Below are 19,136 nucleotides of genomic sequence, written 5' to 3'. Positions count from 1 at the left end.
ACTATTATGAATATGTTTGGTGCCACCTCTATAAGAAAGCACACATTTTCAGAAATTACTGTTGCACTTTACATTTAGAAACCTACAGAATGCTAGTAGGAAAGACAGTTCATAACTGCTTCTTAGTTTTCACTAGGAAGTCCAGGAATCTACTTAAGCATGCAATTAAAGGTAGTAAATAGGGGAGACATTGTAATATGCCAGGAAAATTGAATCCATGTTTTCAATAAAAGAAGGCACAAGGAATGGAATGACATTTAGTTAAAGAGAAAAAGGACAATTTTTTCCTAGTACTGGAGGTTTCTAAATGGAAAAGAGCCAAAGTAATGAGGACCAAAGTGATATGGATAAACCCGTAGAAGGTTTGTGAAAGGAAACACTGAGAAGAATTGTCCTTGATCAGGATTCTCTAAGATTGGGTTGAATTTAGTTGGGTAAATGGATTTTGTTGGGATTGAGCTTAGGCAAGACTGAATTTGGTTTCTCTGTTAAGAGAATAGTTTTCTTGGAATGCTTCTTTTGATAACAGATTGTGTGAGTTTCTTTGTCTTTAAGTGATTTGTATTTGCCTTTGAAATCTTTTCATTTTAATTAAGTGTATAAGTATAGTTTGACAGATTCTAAATTTTGACCTCCAACTAACATTGAGATGCTTCAGAGGAATTCTGAGGCATCTAAGAGAAATACTGTATTAACCAGGAAAATCTGGTAAATTAAATTATATGGGAGTATGGTCAAGGAATGATGAACCTTCTCAGGTTATACTGTATAGATAAGTATTATTAATACAGATATTCTAAAAATTACATGAAATTTGTAAAAAGTTGTTATGTCCTCATAAAATGTTACCAGTCATAATTCTGCTTATTGTAATCAAATTTCTTTACCAATGACATTGTAATTAGGCATTTAACTGTGGACTTAAGTTTTTCTGTCATTTAAAGACAGATATTGTTGTACTCTAATGCTTCTGCCAAAGTGCTTCATCTTGAAGTAGACTCATAGAAAGGAACTTTTGACAACTACAAGTCTCTGATAAATTTCAGATTATACCACTGAACTAGGTAAAAAATTAAAGAAACCTGGGGAAACCTGGTGGCTTCATAAAAGTTAATAAAAGAATTAGTTACTGAGTGAACTGGTGATTATGATCATAATGTTTATGGGGTATTTTGTCTGGAATATTATTGCTTTTGATCTATGTTTTCCAGATAAAAGTAAGCCCTTCCCCTCAAGCTACTATGACTTACAGCAATTAAGTAAAGTAGACCTCTATGGGTAGAATTGAAATATTGTTCTTTTCTCTCTGCCTGCTCCCTCCAGAAATTGGAGAGTGTTGGGTTCTGAGCAGCTTTATCTGGTGAATGTGGAAGACTATCTTCTGGCCTGTAGGAGACTCTTGCTGTCTTGCAAATTCAGTCTGAGACTCCTGAGGAGTTCCACAACATCCAGTGTGGAGGAGCCTATGTAGTCAATAGACTGGACTTATTTTGGAAATAAATTAGTCTTGATTTGGCCCTGTTTGATGGAAATAGGGTAATTAGAGACAAAAATATTGTTTTAATACATATTAAATTCTTGTTTTGTTGAAGTTACTATGTTAAGCACTCTTTTACCCTCATAGTCAGAAAGAAAAAAAAAGTTATCTCCTGGAGTTATCACAGAGTATAGCTACTCATGGTGTATAATACTGCTTGCTTTAAGTCTGTTGCCAAAAGCACATGTATAGTGCTTATGTGACAATGGATGTATACAAATGGGTGTAGTGGGTATATATAAAATCTTTCCCTATTAACATATCTCTGAGCTTGTTATCTGATCAGTTTTCCAAAATGTGAATAACTAAGTAAATATAAAGGAAATCTAGAACAAAGATACATAATCTACACCTGGGGCAAGTAGTTGAATCACCTCAACCTTGACAAATGCATATTTTGATCATCAACATTTTCTATTGAAAGACCTGTAATCAAAAGGGGAAATCTGCACATACTGAAGTAAGGGGAATTAGTCTGGTTTATACAATGCTTAACTTAACCTTTATTGACCAAACTGTCCTGTTTTGTGGCCTTTCAGATATGCATTGTACATCCACTTTGGTCACTGAAGACAAAAATACATTTAAAGTCAAAAAGAAAGTTACTGGTTCAGACATCCAAGGTAATACCAGGTGGTCATTGTGGATGTGATTTCAGATATGTTACTGTATTGTTGAGTTTTCTGAACTGTGTCAAACTTTGAAATTCCACTAGCCATTCTCAAAGCAGTGTCTGCTGGCAGCTGGTAGATGCAAATTTATGTTTTCAAGGTTTCTTCTGTATCAAATTTTTAGACAATAAGATTCTATAGATTGCTGCTGGCCAAAATCTTGGCCCTCTCTGCCCACTGAAGGCTGAATAAAAAATAGAGACAGTTTGGAGGAAATACAAAGGTGGCTTTAATTTTAAGCTGGCAGATAGGGGAACACAGTAGGCTCATGCCTCAAGAGCTGTGCCTGCCTCCCTGAGGAGTCTTGGGTGTGTGCATGCTCCATCGTATCCGACTCTTTGCAATCCCATGGACTGTAACCCAACAGGCTCCATGCCTGTTGGGTTACATGGGATCTGTCCATGGGATTTTCCAGGCAAGAATTCTGGAGTGGGTTGCCATTTCCTTCTCCAAGACTTGGATTAGGGCCCTTATAAAAAAGACCCCAGAGAATTAGCTCACCTCTTCTGCCTTGTGAGGTTACAGTGAAAAGATGGTTATGAACCAGGCAGCAGGCCCCCACCAGACTTAGAACCTGACCATGTGAACACACATGGTTTGTTCCAGCTTCCCAACTTTTTAAACTTAAACTTCTGTTGAAATAATTTTCTTTGATGGGAGGAAAAGAGATAATTAACCAAATTTAAATAAAATCACCTGTAATGTTTCAATACTACTATTCAAAAGATACATGCTATGTTTAATTTGAAAAGCATATGTTACCAAAAAAAATGTCTGTAGCTTCTATCCCATTTTACTGTTATTTAGAAGTAATTCATTATTAGAAATACATATAATGGATAATTAGAGATAATATGATATTATAAACAATCAAAATGTTTAAATACTGAAGTCTCCAAAAAAAAAAAAAAAAAAGAATCCATTTACTTTTTAAAACCCTTTTTTAAAAGAGGCTTTTTAAAAAGATTTTATGAGTACTTCAAAATATTATTTCTGGGGGACTTTCCTGGTGGTCCAGTGGCTAAGACTCCAGCTCCCAATGCAGGTGGACCAGGTACAATCACTGACCAGTCAGAGAACCAGATCCCATGTGCAGCAACTAAGAGCTTGCAGGCCACAGCTAAGGATTCGTCATACTGCAACCAAGACAGAAGATCCCACATGCCACAACTAAGGCCCTGTGCACCAAATAAATAATTGTTTTAATTATTTTTAGAAAATCTCATTAATTCAGACAGTGCTAATGTGGATTTTGCTGTTTCCTGAATGCCAAGCCAAGATTAGCACTGGAATGTGGATGAGCTAGATAAACTAAAAGTATAAAGAAAGTCTCCTAAGGCCAAGAAATTACTTTTCAAACTATTTCTGAATATTTAAAAAAACCCACTTTTAAAGGAAGCTGTTTCAAGAATGCAATAATTATAAAGTATATATTATTAGCACATTTAAAATATTATGTAAGATATGGAATTCATTGTATGAATATATATGTTTGAAAATCTGTAATTTAGGCTTTCTACTAAAGACAGTGAAGTCACATTTCTCAATTCCCTCCACCCAAGACAAACTTCACTTCCATTATGGAGCTAGAAGAGAAAGGGAAAAAGAAAATTTATGATCTTACCATATTTTAATTGACTCTATCATAGCTACAATTGAACTGAGCCAGCAGAAAACATTAATAATAAAACTAAATATAATTACTACTCATTCAAATGCTCCAACTAAATTGAAATAAAGGCCCACATATAAATTCATTCATGTAGAACATGTATTCTTTTTATTAAGCTAAAATTAAGTTATTTCTCAGCAAGTAAATATTAAAAGAAATACTGCACATCTTTTAGGTTAATGGTTTAAACGAGCACTCTCTATTAGTACTAAATTTTAAAATGATTAATCACCACTCCAGGTACTTATCCTAGAACACATGCACAAAAACCATGTACTGATACAAGGATGTTCACTGTTAATAACAGCAAACGTACAGAAAAAAAGAAGGTTGAGTCAACCTTGACACCTTCATACTGTTAAATACTATACAACAGTTTAAAAGACTGTACAGATAGATCTATTTCTACAACCATGCAAAGGTCTCCAAGATGTAATGTAAAAGCAAGTTGCAAAAAAAATATTTACAATATGACATCATACATGCAGGTCACACACTCCTACAGCATTCCTATATTTACACATGTGCTTGTGAGAATTCAAAGGAAAATACCTAGAAGAATATTCAGGAAACAGAACATGTTACCTCTCTAAGGGTGTGTGTGTGAAACGAATGGAAGGAATCATAAGAATTTGTGCTTCATTTTTACAAGGAGAATGTACTCATGTCACTTGAGACACTAAAAAGCAGGAGGAAAGAAAAAAATGCCTGTTAACTTCTCTCAAATAATCACAAACCAGAACTATCAGGTGTAATGAGATTTCAATTTCTTTCATTGATTTTAAGTCAAAACCATTTGACTTAAAATCATTTAAATGACATTTATAGCATTTAAATGACATCAACAAATACCTAAAAGTGAAAAAAATGGTAAGAAAAAAAATTTAATGATGTTGTTTTGCCTTCAAATTAAAAATAAAAAAGAAAGAATAGAGTAATGATAAGACTGCAGAGGAAGGAAGAAAAAAGATTCTTACTAAATCCATCCACTTTTAGCTCAGGCGTGACCCAGAACCATGAGAAGTCTAGGGGATTATATAAGATGTGAGTTCAAAGTCAGGAGTCAGGGGTGAGGAACAAAGATGTTAGGATCTTGATTTCTTTCTCATGCCTCATTTCAAAGACAGTCATAGTCTGACATAAGTAATCCAATAATTGAGTCTGGCAGTTCAGTGGCTCAGCAGTCTTCTTTCTGATATGTAAAAAAGAACCATAAGAGGAAGTGTGTTGTAGAGGTAAGCACCAATACAGATATAGTTAGTCTAGAGTCAAAGGAAAATACGTGTGAAGTTTAGCTCCTGCTGAGTTTGGGGGCAGAAAAGCAAATAAACTTAGTTACAGACATTCAGAGTTAGGAGCAGTTAAAGTAAAGAAAACTAGGAATGTTCAGCCCTGCTCACTATTCTCTTTATCTTCTTTGTTCTCAGGAAAGGGAAAGAAAATAACTCATCCCTCCCCCTTTTCTTTTCTTTTCACTGCAATAAGATCACATGTTAGCAGAGAAAAAAAGAGACTTGTAATGACCAGTAGGTCTTATTCAGTCAGTTTGGTTCAGTCTCTCAGTCGTGTCTGACTCTTTGCAACCCCATGAACTGCAACACGTCAGGCTTCCCTGTCCATCACCAACTCCCGGAGCTTACTCAAACTCATGTCCATAGAGTCGGTGATGCCATCCAACCATCTCATCCTCTGTCATCCCCTTCTCCTCCTGCCTTCAATCTTTCCCAGTACCAGGGTTTTTTCAAATGAGTCAGCTCCTCACATCAGGTGGCCAACGTATTGGAGCTTCAGCTTCAGAATCAGTCCTTCCATTGAATATTCAGGACTGATTTCCTTTAGGATTGACTGGTTTGATTTCCTTGCAGTCCAAGGGACTCTCAAGCGTCTTCTCCAACACCACAGTTCAAAAGCATCAATTCTTTGGTGCTCAGTTTTCTTTATGGTCCAGCTCTCACATACATACATGACTACTGGAAAAACCATAGTTTTGACTAGACAGACCTTTGTCAGCAAAGTAATGTCTTTGCTTTTTAATATACTGTCTAGGTTGGTCATAGCTTTTCTCCCAAGGAGCAAGTGTCTTTTAATTTCATGGCTGCAGTCACTAACTGCAGTGATTTTCGAGCCCAAGAAAATAAAGTCTGTCACTCTTTCCATTGTTTCCCCATCTATTTGCCATGAAGTGATGAGACCGGATGCCATGATCTTAGTTTTCTGAATGTTGAGTTTTAAGCCAACTTCTTCACTCTCCTCTTTTGCTTTCATTAAGATAGCTCTTATTGTGTATTTATTAATATTAGTACCATATCAGAGATAAAAAGCTACTTATGTAACCAGGAGATGTTAATTTTAAACTCATGCTGGATCTGCTTCTGTCACTTTAACCCTCATCTTGCTGTTTTTGTTATTGTAGACATACATAATGGCCTGCCTCAGAGAGATAGCCTGAGTCTACCCACAAGTGAAGGACTGTAAGGAAGTGAAACTAACACATCCCCCTGCCTGAAGCTCACCATTCTAGAGGACATTTACAAGAAATGAATAGCCTTTTTACTTTGTTTTCTCACCTTCCACCCCATTTTTGATCCATAAAAGAACCTGGCATCCAGGCCTCTGACAAGATAGTTATTTTGAGGCACTAGCTTGCCATCTTCTCAATCAGCTGGCTCCCAAATAAAGTTCCTTCCTTCTCTCAATGCCATGGTCTTAAATTTATTGGCCTATCTGTCTGATGAGCAGAGCTAGCTTGGATGGTAAAGCTTAGATAAAAGACTGGATACAAGTCTCCCTAAGATGCTAGGTCCAGACTAAGTTTCATGTTTATTCTCTTGAATTCCTTAGGTAATGACATCTATTTTCTCTATTAAAGTCAGTTTTAACTGAGTCTGTTGCACCAAACTGGCAGGCTAAGGGATAGAGGGGTAATCATACCAGATGCAGATCCAGGACTTGGAACGCATGAATATTTCTAATTTGGTGTCCATTCCCCAAACTGAGGCAGGACTATGTCCTATTTCAGTAGGAAGTACCCAGAGTGGTTCCCCTCTCATTCCCTGAAAGATATGGGGAAGGTTGAAAGACAAGGGGCAATTGAAACCCAGTCCCCCTAAACCTGAGATCCTCTGCTGAGTTGATGATTATCCTTTATACTCAATACGTTATTTCCTTTCTTATCTAGCACTTGTTCTCAAGATTGAGAAGTTTAAGAAAAAAAAAAAAAAAGCAGGAGGGATTGAAACAGAGCAAGATCTTATGAGACCATCCTGGGCATGAAAGCCTTTCTTTTTTTTTTTTTTTTTTTTTGGGGGTGGGGCACTCATCCGGTATCTGAACTGAAAGCCTTTCTGTCTCCCACTTCTTTTTTGTAGAAATTACTCCTTCAAACAGTTGCTAATCAGGAAAAGAAGGGAAAGAAGAAGCAAAGGAGGAGCAATCAAGAAACAACAGGGTGACCTTGGGGAAGAGTCCTGGTTTCTGCTTAAGCAATAATATACCAATATCTTTGAGTTCTTCTATAGGAAATAAAGCTCCCATCCCAGGGGGAGTATAGCAACTTCAGGCTAAGCAGATGACTCCTGGAATCCCACCCTGTACTTCACCACCAATCAATCAGAATAAAGTCACACCCTGCAGCCCTTACCCCAAATATTGCATATGAAACCTTTTCCTCCAAAATCATCCACGTGTTTGGAACTTTGAGCATGAGCCTCCCGTTCTCTTTGTTTGGCCCTGAAAAAACTTTTCTCTTCTCCAAAATGTGATGTTTCAGCTTACCTAACCTCACTGTGCACTGGGCACACAAACTTGTGTTCTATAGTACTATTATTTGTATGACCTTCTTTTCAGTAGCGCTTGACCTTTGGTGTGACCACTTCTGGCACAGAGTTCTTCAAACCTTTGGAATTTCCTAAGTGTTGAAAATAATCAAGCTATTGTCTGTTAAATAATGAAGTGACCTTGGAAACTACCTTTATGACCCTCCTAAATAAACCTTGAATTGAATTCTATAACTGATAGTTCAATTTGCCTATGTAATGAAGTCTCCATAAACAACCCCTAAGAATGATGTTCGGAGAGCTTTCAATTTGATAAACACGTTGAGATACAGGAGAATAGTAGGCTTAAAGTGGTGCAGAAACATCATTACCTTACCCCATATCTTATCTGACACATCTCTTCCATCTGGCTGTTACAGTCCTTTTATAATATGTGATCTAATAAGTAAATATTTTTCTGAGTTCTGTGAGATACTCTAAAAAAAAATCAAATCTAAAAAGAAGGTCATGGGAACTTCCAATCTATTTGTGATTGGTAAGTCTGATTGCCCTCCACAGTCTTGTAGGTCTGAATCCTTAACCTGCGGAATCTGACAGTATCTTCAGGTAGATAGTGTCAGAATTGAGTTGAATCACAGGACCCTTAGCTATTCTGTTGTAGCCACACGTTCCAGGAAACAAACTCACTCAGAAAGACAGTGCAGATAATGGAGTGCAGTTTATTACACCCGCGGGACCAAAGCAGAGTCTCCTCTTAGCCAAGGACCCTGACCAGTTTTTGTGAAAACCTTATATACTCTAAGTGTACATGCACAAACCCACCTCCCCAAACTCCCTGACAATCAAAATTAACCCATGATTCATATGTCTTAAGCCCAGGTAGTTAACAGTGGACAATTATCAATAGGCCTGTGGTCATACCCCAATAAGCATAATAGAATGTATGATTCAATTCGGTTACACAGATAATTAGGGTATTCTTTTAGTAAAGGAAGACCCCTGGCGCTCTTCCTTCCTGGGGCCTGGATTTCCAGTTGGTATGTCATTTCCATAGATACTGGGCATACAGCTCAAAGTCCACAGTCCGGCCCAAGCTGGAGTCCTACTTTCAAGATAGGGCCTGTTCTGTTTCCTCCTTCAATTCCAAAGTGTTTCTTGTTGGACGTGTGGAAAAATCGTCTCATTCATAAACTGGAACTTTGTGAGCAGAATCCTTGAATCACAACAAAATAAATGCAAAGAGAGTAGAAGGAAGGAGATAATAAAGAAAATGATATGATCATAGCAATAACCCCCACATTAAGACTCCCTCAGGATCCAGTGGTCAAGAATCCACCTTGAAATGCAGGGGATGTGGGTTAGATCCCTGCTGGGGAATAAGATCCCACATGCTGTGGAGTAACTAAGCCCATGTGCTGCAACTACTGAGCCCATGTGCTGCAACTACTGAGCCCATGATACAACTAGCAAATAAATAAAAATACTAAAAATGGAAAAAAGAAAGAAAGAACAAACAAACCAAAATGTAATTATTGAAATAATGTATAAAATTGGTAATCTCAATTATCAAAGAAGAGAGAACCAATTTTTAATTTCTGGTTTTAAAAAGGGGAATACATAATTGTGAATTCTATCCATATTAACGTGATAAAAAGAAGATATGTGCAAGCCAACAGTAAGTCAGAAATTTGAACAACTTAGACAAATCCTTTAAAACCTAAATTACCAAAGAAGACACAAAGAGAAATAAATGATTTGAAAAGAGCTCTTTTTATTTAAAAAAATTATCTGTGAAATTTAAAACTCCCTCCCCTCTAAAAAATTTCCAACACCTGAGTCTTCACTACTGAATTTTATTGACTACTCATGTAAAAAATAAGTATATAACAGAAACCATCCATGAGAACAAAAACAGAGGACAGAATTCTTAACATGTTTTAGGAGGGAGAAATCTTCAACTTACCAAAGAAATTATAAGACCTAAAAAAGCATTATGAACAAAATGAAATATAATTTTCCACATAATACATTATGAACAAGACAGATAAGTTACAAAAACAAAATTTTGTTTTACCATTTGAGAATCAATGTATACTCATGACATTAAAGGAAAAAAAATATGTAAGATGTTTTGTCATTTCACTATAAACTCTAATGAAATTCAATAGTCATCCATAATAATAATGATAATAAAAAAATTAACAACTTTGAAAGTGATAAATCTGATTAAAAGTATATATAAACACATTAATTATCATAGCTAATATTAGCTCTTGAATTATTCTTATCCAATACAAATAAAAAGAGAAGGATGCCAGCTGTCAATTCTATTCATCAGTGTACTGGTCTTTATAACAAGTGCCATTGGGCAAGAATATGCAATAAAAGATAGTGTGAAGATTGAAAAGAAACAACTGGAATTTTCACATTTAAACCTGTCATAAGAGTGCACATCAAAATTCCAAAAAGACATACAGATTAAGGGTTAAACTTAATAAATTAATTTAACACAGATACTGGAAACAGGACAAAATATTTTTAACATATTCCTATATATTAGAAAGAAAAATCACACAAACACATCAGAAGCACACAAGCTCTCAAATAAAAAGAGTTGAGGAGCCCTTATAGTCTGAGACTGAAGATCTATTACAGAAAGTCAATCATCCAGAGGTCATAAAGTCATGAATAAATTAAAGTTTTCCAAGGTAAGGACACTTAGAGGAAGGTAAGGACACAAGTCCAAGAAACTACCTTTGAGGAATGTGACTTGGCAGAGGGAGGAGAATAAGAAGAATAAAGAAAACAAAGATAAAGAATAAAAAGGATGTGAAAAAGCTGTTGCAAGGCATCAGAAAGCAGAGTAATATCAGAATTTTTAAGCAAGTAAATATTCTAACTCAGTCCTTTTAAAAGGAAAATGAAATCTATTGTGCTAATATAACTAAAATATCCCGAGATAGGTTGGTCTCCAGATCTGGTCTTTGATGCTGTCATCATTCTGTTCTATTTGTGAGCTTCATTCCTGAGCCAGTTTACCTATGGAACAAAATTCAATAGCAACTTTGAGACTTGAAGAAATCATACTATCCAGTTGAAGAGTCCCTTCTTCTTCAACCAGCAAATTTGCTTCATTTAAATGGGATCACCAATTATTCCAACTAAGTGATGATGGGGGAGATGAAATTCTGTATATCATCTCAGACCCTAGTTTTCATCTGGAATCAATTTTGCCCCCTAGGAACATTTGGAAATATCTGAAAATATATTTGGTTATTATAACTGGGAAGGTGCTACTGGCATCCAGTGAGTAGAGGGCAGGGGTGCTGCTAAAAATCCTATGGTTTATTGAACAATCCTCCATAACAAAGAATTATCCAGCCCCAAATGTCAATAGCTCAAAGCTTAAGATATTTTTAGACAAGAGGTTCTTAAAATTAAATGTGCATTGGAATAACCTAACAGGCTTATTAAAATACAGCATTCTAGTTCTCTTTCCAGGATTTTCTGAGCTCTAGAGTGGGGCCTGTAAATGTTTTTATCTAACAATCTCACAGGTTCTACTGCTGCTTGTGGTCCATAGCTCACAATCCAAGAAGTACACCAATCAGAACCCTGGCCTTAGCTGAAACTGTAGTGAAGCACAGGTAAGTATGCATACCCTATAAGATGATTTGGGGTTTAATGCATCCTAGAGAAATAACAGGTTGTGCTAATTGATGAGGGAAAAAAAAAAAATATATATATATATATATATATATATGCTTTCATCCATTTCTACCATGACCAAATCCTAAAGTCTGTTTTGTCCTAGTATAATTGGGTGGCAGGACTGCTTCTAGTACCTCTGGCTCACAATTTCTCCCCTCTTCCACTTTCCTACTGTTTTAATTAAATGAGTTTGGACTTTTTAAATGAGGTTTCTAGAAAATTATGGAATAAGCAAAATAATCAATAAACATAAACAAAGGTCAACGATAAAGTGAAGTCACTCAGTCGCTCAGTCGTGTCCAAGTCTTTGCGACTCCATGGACTGTCGCCTATCAGGCTCCTCAGGCGACAGTCCATGTTGGCGACAGTCCATGTAGGCAACAGTCCATGGCGTTTTTCAGGCAAGAATACTGAAGTGGGTTGCCATTTCCTTCTCCAGGGGATCTTCCTGACACAGGGATCGGACCTGGGTCTCCTGCATTGCAGGCAGACACTTTACCATCTGAGCCACAGGGAAGCTGGATAAAACTGACTTGTTAAAGCAAAGATAAATGTTTCTGAGAGCAAGTAAAGCCCTCTTGACCCTTTGCTTGAAGATTTCACAACCCATTTCCACTATTACCCTTCAACCATCCTGCCTGTCACTCATTCTAACTGGTAAATGAGAAACACGATCCTTTCTTGATTAATCTCTATTGTAAACCACAGTTGTAGTATGGACAGAGCTGATTTCCTTGAAAGGAGTTCAAGGTAGAAACAAGGAGAGCACAGCATTTTTTCCCTATATGTGAATATTTTAGTAGAAATATTTAGAAGAAAATAGAGAATATGAAGTCAAGAGGAAAAAAAGTGAAGAGATGACTTGGGGGGCGGGGCGGGGGAAGACTAGTAATGTGGCAGTTATAGCAACTCATATTATTTTACTAAAGAAAAACATAAGAGATCTTGCCAGGGATCCACAGAGAGCAAGCTCTTCTCTCAAGTAACTGATAAGGAGAAACAAAAGAAAAACAAAAAGAACTGTCAAATTCTGGATACAGAGTAAAGTGGATCTCTGCAGTACCAGTCAAAGGAGGCTCTCCTTTCACTGTAGCACTAAGGAAGGCTTTCTGGAGTAAAAGCTGCTCGGCTGACCCTCATGGTTAGAAAAGCAATCTACAGATTCAACGCAATCCTTATCAAGCTACCAATGGCATTTTTCACAGAGCTAGAACAAATAATTTCACAATTTGTATGGAAATACAAAAAACCTCGAATAGCCAAAACAATCTTGAGAAAGAAGAATGGAACTGGAGGAATCAAACTGCCTGACTTCAGGCTCTACTACAAAGCCACAGTCATCAAGACAGTATGGTACTGGCACAAAGATGGAAATATAGATCAATGGAACAAAATAGAAAGCCCAGAGATAAACCCCATGCACCTATGGACACCTTATCTTTGACAAAGGAGGCACGAATATACAGTGGAGAAAAGACAATCACTTTAACAAGTGGTGCTGGGAAAATTGATCAACCAACCACTTGTAAAAGAATGAAACTAGAACACTTTCTAACACCACACACAAAAATAAACTCAAAATGGATTAAAGATCTAAATGTAAGACCAGACACTATAAAACTCCTAGAGGAGAACATACGCAAAACACTCTTTGACATAAATCACAGCAGGATCCTCTATGACCCACCTCCCAGAATATTGGAAATAAAAGCAAAAATAAACAAATGGGACCTAATTAAAATTAAAAGCTTCTGCAAAACGAAACTCTAAGCAAGGTGAAAAGACAGCCTTCAGAATGGGAGAAAATAATAGCAAATTAAGCAACTGACAAAGAATTCATCTCCAAAATACACAAGCAACTCCTGCAGCTCAATTCCAGAAAAATAAATGACCCAATCAAAAAAATGGGCCAAATAACTAAACAGACATTTCTCCAAAGAAGACATACAGATGGCTAACAAACACATGAAAAGATGCTCAATATCACTCATCAGAGAAATGCAAATTAAAATAACAATGAGGTACCATTTCACGCCAGTCAGAATGGCTGCTATCCATAAGTCTACAAGCAATAAATGCAGGAGAGGGTGTGGAGAAAAGGGAACCCTCTTACACTGTTGGTGGGAATACAGACTAGTACAGCCACTATGGAGAACAGTGTAGAGATTCCTTAAAAAACTGGAAATAGAACTGCCATACGACCCAGCAATCCCATTGCTGGGCATACACACTGAGGAAACCAGAAGGGAAAGAGACACGTGTACCCCAATGTTCATCGCAGCACTGTTTATAATAGCCAGAACATGGAAGCAACCTAGATGTCCATCAGCAGACGAATGGATGAGAAAGGTGTGGTACATATACACAATGGAATATTACTCAGCCATTAAAAAGAATACATTTGAATCAGTTCTAATGAGGTGGATGAAACTGGAGCCTATTATACAGAGTGAAGTAAGTCAGAAAGAAAAACACCAATACAGTATACTAATGCATATATATGGAATTTAGAAAGATGGTAATGATAACCCTGTATGTGAGACTGCAAAAGAGACATAGATGTATGGAATAGTCTTTTGGACTCTGTGGGAGAGGGTGAGGGTGGGATGATGTGGGAGAATGGCATTGAAACATGTATATTATCATATGTGAAACGAATCACCAGTCCAGGTTTGATGCATGATACAGGATGCTCAGGGCTGGTGCACTGGGATGACCCAGAGGGATGGGATGGGGAGGGAGGTGGGAGGAGGGTTCAGGATGGGGAACATATGTACACCCGTGGTGGATTCATGTCAATGTATGGCAAAACCAATACAATATTGTAAAGTAATTAGCCTCCAATTAAAATAAATAAATTTATATTTTAAAAATAATAAAAGTAAAGAAAATCATCCAAAGAGAGTGGAATTATACTTAAAATGTTCAGCAGCTCTGCAAATACAATTATCTCAGCGTAATCATAGTTACTTCATTTTAACAAATCACATTTCAGCAGAAACAGACAAAAAATTTAAATAAGAAGTCAAAGTGATAACACCATGAAGTCATGTACCTCATTTCACTTATTTCAAGGTATATTCTTTCTTACCTATCACATCTACAAAATCTCAGTGGATCCTACTATTGATATTGTCTCATAAAAATAATTTTATTTATGTTTCTGCTAGTGCATAAATTATTATTCATCTTAAAGCCTACAAGAACACTGATTTAATCAAATGTGATGATTATTTGTTGAAATATGATTAAATTGAAACCTAAGCTGATAACTTGAGTTTCTGGGTTCCTGGATATTTATTCCAAATGGAAAAGGAGACATGGTCAGGGCTCACAAGATATTCTGATATGACCTGTTAAGAACACAAGCAAAAAATTGCTCTTCTTGAGAGATATTTGTATGCCATGTTCATAGCAGTGTTATACACAATAGCCAAAAGGTGGAATCAACCCAAAAGTCTATTGAGAGATGAGCAGGTAAACAAAACAGCCATTAAAAGGAAAGAAACTCTAATACACTCCACCACACAAATGAATTATGAAGATATAATGTTAAGTAGAATAAGCCATTAGCAAAAAACACAAATGATTTCAATTCTATGAGGTACCACGGGTAGATAGATTCATATAGACAGAAAGTGGAATGGTGATTGCCAGAGCCTGAGGGAGAAAGGATTGGGGAATGTGATTTAATGGAAGAGACTTTTAGTTTTTCAAGATGAAAAAAGTTCTAGAGATTGGCTGCATAAAACATGTATGTACCTAATACAACTAAACTACACATTTTTAAATGGCTAGTGCAGTAAGTTTTATGTCATGTATATTTTACCGTTTTTTTTTTTTTTTAGATTTACCTACAAATGAGAATTGGAGAAGAAAGGAAAATGATCTAGTGGAAATATTGAGACTAAAGGGACATAATAGTAATAGATAAAATGGAAGGAAAGAGTAAAAGGATGAACAGAAAAGAAAGGTCAAAAAAAGAAAATTCACCAGCACCTCCAAACCATATCAAAAGGATCAAGGAAGGCAATATTATTGCCACAAGTATCAAGCCAATGGATGTGGAGCACCCTGGCAATTGGGAGAAGACCAAAATAATAGCACTTCAAACCCCTTCTCTAGTTCTCCAGGCCTTCTTGCCCACCTGAATGTCAACACAACCATGACCTATTCTGGATGCATTGGCATCTCTGGTTCCCTTTCTCATATTCCCAGAGGTCTCATACTCACAACCACCCTTAGTCTCTCCTTCTTGCCACATCCCACCCAGACTACAGTCTTTCATTCTTATCTATTGTGTAGTTTAAAACAGCTATTTTCATACCTCTGGCACTGTAGTCCTAGAAATAAATCTTAAACTCTGACTCTCTCTCTGTCTCCCTGAATCTCTCTCTTTCCTCCCTGTCTTTCCTTTCTCCATGCCTGTCTTCCTCCCTCCATTCTTCTCTCATCCATCAAATCCTTTCCCTTTCTTTGTTCCCCTCTCTGTTCTTCAGGACCATTTCCTCCCATCCCCAGTCGGGCCCCAGTTCCTTCTCACCCCAGTACAGGATGATGTCCTGGTCTCCTAGACTGCTGTGCTTCACTCAGCAACTCAGGCCAGCTGCCTCCCCAGCCACCACATCCAGGGTTACTAAGAGATACCAAGTCCAGTCTGCATTGAGCATGATGTCTCCTTGCTGAGTGCCAGGCTGCTCCTGCTCACCCCTCACCCACATCACCCGCACAGGTTTGGTGTAGAATCCTGAGACATGGCACACCAGCAGTAGGCGGCCAGGCCCGGGAATGGGGCCACTGGACAGCCAGGCCTCAGGCTTCACTGGGGTAGGGAGCAACAGTAAGAATGTCAGATTATGACTCTAACTCAGAGCATACTAACTCAGAAATTTGGACAGTTACCTCTTCCACTTCCATGGGAACCAAATCATTTATTAATTAACCCCTCTCTACTTAGGTACTTCCCACTTTTGAATTTAAAGGAAGTAGTGGGAGGTGAAATAGAAAAGTCTTGTAGAGAGAACAAGACTAACCTTGCCTCTGCAGTTCTGCCTTTCCTGCGTTGAGAACACCCAGGATATTGAGGACAGGTTTCTGACATGAGCCTCTCAATGATATTGGAGATGCCTGGATACTGAGTCATGCGTGCACAAAACTTCTGCCCCCTGCTGCCACTGTCTGGTGCAGACACACAGGAATGATTCTGGATCCTCACAAAATCCAGTCCTCCTATAGCTCCTCTCAAAGAGCTTCCTATGGCCTTCCCAGAATGCAACCCACAGCTTTCTATCACCTGGATCACAAAGGGGTCTGTGTAAAGGAAAACAGAAGTGAACTTAGTAAAATGCAAACAATGAAAAGAAGGATGGGGAAAAGGCATAGGACTTTAGTTTTCAGTGGCGAGAAAGGTCTGATGTGAAATGATAACTCAAAAACCAATTGCAGTATTCGGGACTTTTCAGAAAGAAGAGCACTGAGGAGAGGTATGCATATCATAAATGGTATGGTTAGGCTCTTTTAAGGATGTACAATAGACAGGAAGGGAGAAGAGGGGCAACGTGTGATGGAGTCAGAAGTGCAGCATTCCATGGTGTAGGGAATGGTTACATGTAGAGAAGGGATTGGGCAACAGATGCTTGAAGACGTTGATTAGAAGAGTAGGAAGTCACACTTTACATCACTTGGGCATGAAGTAGAAAAAGGAGGCTCTTCCTTGGAGTTTTAGAGAAGCAAGTTACATGCAAGCAAACCAGGAAATGGCTACAAAGGAGGAAATTCATGTGTCACACAAGAATGCAAGAAATAGGAAGAATCTGTGAGACTGGGTGGATATGTGGAGTCAGAGGCCGGAGACTATTCTAGACAAGTGTGTACATGCAGTTGGATAAAGAGGGGAAAGGAGAGTAATAGCCTGAACCAAGGGAGAGAAAAGTCATTGAGAGTGTCTTCAGGTCAGAGGACTGTACTCACATTCCAACGAGAATTCATTAATGTGGTTCTGCACTTCCTGGATGAATCCGATGAAGTAGACTCAAAACAGGTCCTCCAATTTAGTCATCTCCTCATCACTGAAGTTGCTTTTGGACCAGGGTTTCAGGAAAATGTCAGTGCCCGAGTCACTCTCCCAGCCATGAAGCTGCAAGTCATCCAACCAGCCTAAGCCTTGATTTGAACCCAGGTTCTTTTGGCATAGGCCGAAATCTGGTTGAGATAGAAGGTGGTTGGCTCCTGGAACACTGTAGAAGGATAAGAAGAGTGAGGGAAAATGTAGAATCAGGATGGAATGAAAAAGAACCCAGAGTCTGAACAACAATATAGAGCTTGAAACAGTTTCCTGCCCCCAAAGCTTCTGGTTCCATCCCCAGCCTCCAGAATAGAGGAGAGGGCTGGAGACAGCAGAGCCCAGACCCATCATGGTAGGTGCAGCATGCTTTTATGCAGAACCCCTGCACCTGTGCTGAGAGCAACCAGAGTTACTCTTACCGCCCTCATTGTTACTACCCGGGATGATAAACACTAGTAACAGAGTAGTAGAAGCAGCATTTCATTGGGAAGTAGAATTTCTAACTCTCTGAGCTTGTATTTAATCTCTAATTTCAGCACACCTTTCCCCCAGAATTCTAAAGTGACTTCATGTTTTCCCCAACTGACAAATCTCTGGCCTACGTTGCACACCACAGAAAAACTATATCTCCCACTGCTCTCTAGACTCCCACTCTGCCTCTCATTTCACTCCTCGGTCTCAGCCTCCTTTATAGTTACCACCTTGGAAAGGCTCCCATGTGATATTGAAAAGTTATTTCACCTTCCCAAACTTTTATTTTCATATCCATTAAATAGGAGGCTGTTGATGGGTGGGGCTGTGTTCCCTCCCTGCTATTTACCTGGGACCAAACTATGGTGGAGGTAATGAAGATAATGGCGACCTCCTTCAGAAGGTCCCATGCATGCACTGCTGCACTCAGTACCCTCAACCCTGTAGCAGGCCACCGTCAACCCATGCTTCCACCAGAGTCTCCTGGACACTTATGGGCAAGGCTGGGTCAGTCTCTTGTGGGGTCACTGCTCCTTTTTCCTGGGTCTTGGTGCACACAAGGCTCTGTCTGTGCCCTCAAAGAGTCTGTTTCCCAGTCCTTCAGACTTAGATTGAAGAAAGATGTCAGTCCTTCAGACTTAGACTGAAGAAAGTAGGGAAAACCACTAGACCATTCAGATATGACCTAAATCAAATCCCTTACAATTATACAGTGGAAGTGAGAAATAGATTCAAGGAATTAGATCTGATAGACAGAGTGCCTTAAGAAATATGGATGAAGATTCATGACATGGTACAGGAGGCAGGGATCAAGAACATCCCCAAGAAAAAGAAATGCAAAAAGGCAAAATGGTTGTCACAGCTATTTCACAAATAGCTGTAAAAAGAAGAGAAGTGAAAGACAAAGGAGAAAAGGAAAGATATACCCATTTGAATGCAGAGTTTCAAACAATAGCAAGGAGAAATAAGAAAGTCTTCCTCAGTGATCAATGAAAAGAAATAGAGGAAAACAATAGAATGGGAAAGACTAGAGATCTCTTCAAGAAAATTAGAGATACCAAGGGAACATTTCATGCAAAGAGGGGCACAATAAAGGACAGCAATGGTATGGACCTAACAGAAGCAGAAGATATTAAGAAGAGGTAGCAAGAATACACAGAAGAACTATACAAAAAAGATCCTTATGACCCAGATACTCATGATGGTGTGATCACTTACCTAGTCAGACATCCTG

The 19,136-nt window shown here is 38.2% G+C and overlaps 1 pseudogene; it reads right to left on the bottom strand.

The window, feature by feature from the left end:
• Positions 1-3,786: 3,786 nt before the first annotated feature.
• Positions 3,787-17,911, bottom strand: LOC102267429 (T-cell surface glycoprotein CD1b-2-like; annotated as a pseudogene).
• Between the last annotated feature and the right edge of the window lie 1,225 nt (positions 17,912-19,136).

This window comes from Bos mutus, chromosome 3 (assembly GCF_027580195.1).
Source record: "Bos mutus isolate GX-2022 chromosome 3, NWIPB_WYAK_1.1, whole genome shotgun sequence".
In the NCBI taxonomy this organism is placed as follows: Eukaryota; Metazoa; Chordata; class Mammalia; order Artiodactyla; family Bovidae; genus Bos; species Bos mutus.
Note: the sequence above shows the minus strand (reverse complement) of the source record. Positions and strands in the feature narration are given on the sequence as shown.